The 6,337-nt window shown below is 58.0% G+C and overlaps 1 long non-coding RNA gene across 4 annotated transcripts; it reads left to right on the forward strand.

Moving 5' to 3' along the window:
* The first annotated feature begins 455 nt into the window (after positions 1–455).
* LOC140405601 (uncharacterized) lies at positions 456–3,326 on the forward strand. Of its 4 annotated transcripts, none has more exons than XR_011938702.1 (5): positions 456–610; positions 721–855; positions 1,500–1,798; positions 1,910–2,089; positions 2,574–3,326. It is a non-coding gene; the product is annotated as an uncharacterized lncRNA (long non-coding RNA). The 4 variants fall into 4 exon arrangements; XR_011938704.1 differs by having other exon boundaries at positions 721–814; XR_011938703.1 differs by lacking the exon at positions 1,500–1,798 and having other exon boundaries at positions 458–610; positions 721–921.
* The last annotated feature ends 3,011 nt before the right edge of the window (positions 3,327–6,337 follow it).

A 6,337-nucleotide genomic window follows, 5' to 3' on the forward strand; every position in this document is an offset into this window, starting at 1 on the left:
CTCTCTCCTGGCTTCACATTGTCAGTGTGTGTGTGAGGGATCTCTCAGCAAGTGCTGACCCTCTCTCTCTCCTGGTGACCTCAATCCCTGTGCCAACAAAAGAGCCAACACGCCGTCACGCCTTCTCCACGACCCTCTCAACCTGGGTGCCGACTTTCAGGGATCCACGTACACCGAGGAGGACACCGGTAGATCTCTCTGCTCACCCGCACCGCCCGCAATCTTAGCTGATGAGCCCAGTGACTCTGTCTTCCTGTTATTCCTTCCAAAATGAATCAGCTCACCCTTGAGACTCCCATTTGCCACCTGCCAGCCCAGCTCTGCAGCTTCCCTGTGTGTGACTTGTAACACGAGATTCACTCCACCGACACTCGAGTGTCGCCTGCAAATTGACTCGCCCACCCTTCTCCGGGGGTGGTGGGGGGGGTCACCTCCAGCTGTCTGCCTGGCCTGGGGTTCTGATTCCCGTCTTTCCGTCCGGCAGAGCGAATGTTGGAGGGAGGAGGAGGAGGAGGAGGAGGAGGAGGGGAGGAGGGCCGGCGGCGCCAGCCGGAGCGGGGAGATCTACGGGCGGCGGAGCCGATGCTTCTTGGCCAACCTGACCAGGGCGGTGAGTCTGGGCAAGGGTGGGGGGGGGGGCACCGAGACAGGAAAAGGGCCTCGCTGTGTGGGGGGGGGGGGTGACGGTACTGAAGCGCTGACCTCGCCTCCCTCCCTCAGAATCAGACGTCGGACGCCTCGGAGCCAATGGGCGGACGCTGCTACCTCCATCGCTTGGCGGGGGCGGAGAAGGAGTTTCAGGTCCAAGTTCAAGGTTCGCCATGGCTGCCGTGCAGGGCGGGCGAGAGCGTTCAGGTAGGCCCGGGGTGGGGGGGGCCGACCCTTGACACGTCGGCGCCGATCCCCGGCACTTGGCCTGAGGTAAAGGCGCCCGGCACCGAGGGGGAAAGGAGCAGCGCGGATGGAGGGTTGGTTGACGAGTAGAAAGCAAAGAGTGGGGGATTGATGGGCGTTTCTCTGCTCGTGGCAATCAGCAGCCAGCGGCGTCCCTCGGGGGGGGGGGGGGGGGATCCGTGCTGGGCCCCGCCACCCGTTGACGATTTACATGGATGGTTTGGAGTTGGGGGACCAGGGGTTGTTTCCGCTGGGGGGGGGGGGGGGGCATAGCCTCAAAACGAGGGGAAGTAGATTTAGGACTGAGCGAGTTTAGGAGGAACCCGCTCGCCCAAAGGGTTGTGAATCTGTGGGACTCCTGGGTGAAATGTTTTTCAGATCAAGACGGATCGTCTTTTTGGGCAGGATTAAGGGTTGTGGTGTTTGGGCTGGAAAGTGGAGCCGAGTCCACAAAAGATGTCCTTGAATGGAGGGGCCAGGTGGCCTACTCCTGCTCCTGGTTCTGACCAGACCACTGATTGCGATGCCTCTTAATGCACGACTTAACTGGTTACTTCACCCCCCCCCCCCCCCCCGTTTCCCCACCCCCTCTTTCTGGGTTCCAGGTGCCGGGATTCCGAGGCGTCCTCGCTTGCCCGGGCGGGCGCCTCTGCCGCCGTGACGACGGCCGGCCGCCGCTCCCCGAGGCCCGGACGCCGAGAGCCCCCGGGACGGGCCCGGCCTCCTCCTCCTCCGCCGCCGCCCCTCCTCCTCCTCCTGCGGGAGGGGGCGGCCAGGGCGGCCAGCCTGGAGGCTGGATCCAGGTGGGCATCCGTGTGCGGGAGAGCGCCGAGTGCGCGGAGATGGAGGAACGGGAGGCAGAAGGGGCGGCCGACGGCCTGGCCAACGTGACCGCGATTCACAGGTAAACCAGGCGACAGGGCGGAGGGTCGGGACCGCGACAAGGGCAGAGAGCACTGGGTGGCACATCAGGAGGAGCTGAGCGGTAAAAGATTCTGCCTGTCCCTCTCCTCAGGTGCCACATACGGAACCCACACACGTGCAGCAGCTTGGAACTGTGCCTCGAACTCTGGGAATATGCCGGGTGTTCCCAACATTCCGTCCCGTCACTTCTACAGCGTCTGGAAAAGATGATCAGAGCGGGGAATGTCCAACTGAAGATTGCTGGCAAAACCTGTACGACCGTCAGCATCAGGTACAGAGTAAAGCTCCGTCCGCACTGTCCCCATCAAACACTGCCGGGACAGGTACAGCACGGGGTTAGATACAGAGTAAAGCTCCCTCGACACTGTCCCCATCAAACACTGCCGGGACAGGTACAGCACGGTGTTAGATACAGAGTAAAGCTCCGTCCGCACTGTCCCCATCAAACACTGCCGGGACAGGTACAGCACGGGGTTAGATACAGAGTAAAGCTCCCTCGACACTGTCCCCATCAAACACTGCCGGGACAGGTACAGCACGGGGTTAGACACAGAGTAAAGCTCCCTCCACACTGTCCCCATCAAACACTCCCAGGACAGGTACAGCACGGGGTCAGACACAGAGCGAGTGTGAAGGCGAGCTGAGGTTTGACCCTCTTTGGACACCTGGAACGTGTATTGAGCCACTGATGACGTTGCCTGTTTTGACCTGCTAACGTGCCTCTTCTCTGTCACCTCTCTCCCCCCCCCCCTCAGGTCATCGAGCGGATCGAGCCCACCGCCCGCCGCGTCGACTGCGGGGTCCGTGGTGGCGGCGGCCGTCTGCGGCTCGCTGGGGGCGGCCGTGGCCGCCTGCGGCTGGCTGGGGGTGGCCGCCTACCGCAAGCTGCGCGGGGGTCGGGGTCGGGTGCACGCAAACAGCCGGCGGGCGGCCTGAAGCGCTGCCCGACCCCCACCCCGGGAGACGGAGGGACCGTCAGTAACGACAGGAGACGAGCGGAGAGTGAAAGCGTGGCTGGAATGAGCTTGAAGATACCTGCTGGCAGCACTGGAAGCAGCGCCTGCCCCCCCCCCCCCCCCCCCCACACACACACACACTTTTGCTTCATATGCCTCCTGCCTGCCCAAATGGCGAATGCTGCCAAGTGGACAGGAGCCTGAATTGGAGGCCATTTCCATTCCGAGTTGTACACTTTGACTTGAATTGGCAGCAGCACTTTGCGACGACTGGAAGTCAGCAGAAATGGAAGTTTCAAACTTGCCAGGTGAGGGTGCCAGGACGTGAGGCAGTCAGGACGCTGGGCTATTAAACTGACCGTTTTCATCGCATGCCAACTGTTTGATGAGAAATTCCAATCCGAGGATTGGAGTGAAAAGCCTGTGTGTGTGTGTGTGAACAATACAAGATGTCCAATCTGAAGTGAAACTTTGCAGTGAGCTTTGTTTTTGTGGCCCAGCCAGGAATCTTCTCTCCAAATGGAGGCAGAAATGAAGTGGTGTTTAACTGGTGATTTCTTGCTGCTTTTTGACTCATTCTTATGGAAAGCCTCCCTCAGGCGACAGACGAATGGCCATTCCCAACATGTCAGAAATGGAGAGGGAAAGCAGCAATGTGAAAGCAAAGCCAGAAATAAGGACAGGACAGAATCTGCTGCTTGCCTGCCTGCTTGCTGAATGAAACATGAGCAGAGGCAGGCCAAGTGTTTCCCTTTGCAGACTCAGGGTTCGGTTGGAGAAACAGGGCTGATTCAGTCCCTACTGAACCAATCTCTCTCGCCCCTAGGACAGTCGGGCAATCTGCCTGTCAGCCGGCTGACCCTTGGCTGCACTCCCTCTCTGGCAACTGTATCCTTTCTATGTCAGGGAGAGGTTCCAACTGCACCCAGCACTCCAGGTGTGGCCTCACCGACACCTTGTCGAACTGCAGTGAGGCATCTGCACTTGTGAATTTAAATCCCTCTGGCAATAATGAAGGCCAACTTATCATTGACCTTCTTCACTGCTTGCTGCGCCCGCTTTGAGCGACTGGTGTACAAGCTCCATTTGTCCATCCACATTGCCCCCAACATATGACGGTTTAAATCCGACTCTTTCCTTCAGTCTTTGTTTGACACTTAAGTAGGACAAGTGTGCGAATCGCCTCAGTGTTGTGCTCACGTGAAATGTCCCACCATGAAGTCAGTTCAAATGGCTGACTGCTGACGGTGGATTTGTTGAACCAGATTCCCAGACAGAGATGGGGAGACAAACAGAATTTCTGAATTCAAGATTGAGAATCTCCATCAAACACTGTTAGCAAAAGTACATCATGGGGGTTAGGTAGAGATTCCACATCCCTCTAAACTGTCCCCATCAAAGGCTGCCAGGACAGGTCGAGCACGGGGTTAGACACAGAGTCAAGCTCCCCTCTGCACTGACCCCCATCAAACACCCCCTGGTACAACAGGTGCCAAACTATTTGAACTTGTGCTTGAGCCCGATTAGACGGAAATGTTGTCCTGTGGGCTGACAAACAGTTTGTCAGTAAGACTGAGGTCGGCCTGGTACTGCACTCGACAACATTGGTGGCACTTGGCAAATGTACGGTCGCTGTCTGTGTTGTGTGAATCCCCAGCTGTGAAATATGTGTGCCGTTTAAACTTGCACCGTTTATGCCTTCTCATCATCTGTAAAGATCAGGTTTCTCTTCTTTTAAAGTCTAAAGTACACCACCTTACATTGGCCGACACTGAGAGACGTCCACAGTTGAGTCTCCTGCCAAAACATGAATCCCCCTCCCTGCAATTTGATGTTTCCAGCTCCGCTGTCTAAAGTTTGGTGTCATTGTCAAACCGGGATGTGTAGCATTCTATCAAATTGTCTTAAATGGCTAATATATATGTGTGTGTGTGTGTGAGTGAGTTTGTGCGTGCCAATGTGTGTGTGTGCACGTATCTGGAGCCGTCTATGTGTCAGTCACGAGGGAGCGAGAGACACGGGGAGATGGAGGGATGGATGGACCATCAATAATGACAGAAGGCGATTGGAGAGTGAAAGCGTGGCTTTAATGAGCTTGAAGATACCTGCTGGCAGCATTGGAAGCAGTGCCTGCCCCACACACACACACACTTTTGTTTCATATGCCTCCTGCCTGCTTGTTTGCCAAAGGCAGGTGAATGGTGAATTCAGACAGAAGCCTGAATTTTAGGCCCGATAAGATGGGACGCACTCCCTGTACATTTTGACTTCAACGACGGGCAGGGCCCGCTGGGGATTTGGAAAAGGGGAGTTGGGACCCACCCATGGGAAAGGGACGGAGACTCGGGGACGGAGACTCGGGGCCAAACCTGGGCAGAAAATGGGTCCCATTCAAACGGATCGATTGTTGTGGAGGGGGGAAAGAGTGAGAGAGACGGGGAGAGAGACAGACACACATGGGGGAGAGAGACAGACACACATGGGGGGGGGGGGAGAGAGAGAGACAGACACACGGGTGGGGGGAGGGAGAGAGGGACACACGGGTGGGGGAGGGAGAGAGGGACACACAGGTGGGGGGGAGAGAGAGAGCGAGACACGGAGAGAGAGAGAGAGATCCAGGGTGGGGAAGAGAGACACACGGGGGAGACAGACAGAAAGAAATAGAGGTGATGACATTTAGAAGGGGGGATTCCAGAGGTTAGAGAACCGTGCCAAGCAATTGGGGGGGGGATGCTGGAGAGGCTGGAATCGGAGGTGAGCAGAGATCTGGGAGGGTTGTAGGAGGTTACAGAGATAGGGAGGGATTTGAACAGGAGGATGAGAATTGTAGGGGACTGAAGGAGGTAAAAGAGACAGGGAGGGAGGGAGGGAGTGCAGGGGAGCGCGGGTGTTGAAATCCCACTCCTCCCTATGTTGTTGATCCAGTTGTTGTTGTAGTTGGATCCAGTTGTTGTTGTAGTCACCCCAGTTGTTGTTGTAGTTGGGCCCAGAGACCCCGCCCCTCTGCTGAGACCCTGCCCCCTGGAGAGACCCCGCCCACTCCTCTGAGACCACGCCCCTACCCCTAAGCCACGCCCACTCCTTGGAGACCACGCCCATTAGTCCTAAGCCCCGCCCACTCCGGAGACCACACCCCTTCTCAGAGACCACGCCCCTAGCAAGAGACCACGCCCACTCTGGAGACCCCGCCCACTCTGGAGACCCCGCCCACTAGTCCTAAGCCCCGCCCCTCTCTATAGACCCCGCCCCCTCTCCTAGCTACGCCCCCACAACCGAGACCACGCCCCTTCTCCGGAGACCCCGCCCCCTCCTCCGAGACCACGCCCCTGCCCCTAAGCCACGCCCACTCTCAGGAGACCACGCCCATTCCTCCTAGGCCACGCCCACTCTCACTAGACCACGCCCCTTCTCAAGAGACCCCGCCCCCCGAAGCGACCCCGCCCCCTGATTGGAGACCACGCCCTTATCCCTAAGCCACGCCCACGCTCAGGAGACCACGCCCACTCCTCCTAGTCCACGCCCCTGCCCCTAAACCACGCCCACTCAGGAGACCACGCCCACTA

The sequence above is a fragment of the Scyliorhinus torazame genome, unplaced genomic scaffold (assembly GCF_047496885.1).
Source record: "Scyliorhinus torazame isolate Kashiwa2021f unplaced genomic scaffold, sScyTor2.1 scaffold_141, whole genome shotgun sequence".
Taxonomy (NCBI): Eukaryota; Metazoa; Chordata; class Chondrichthyes; order Carcharhiniformes; family Scyliorhinidae; genus Scyliorhinus; species Scyliorhinus torazame.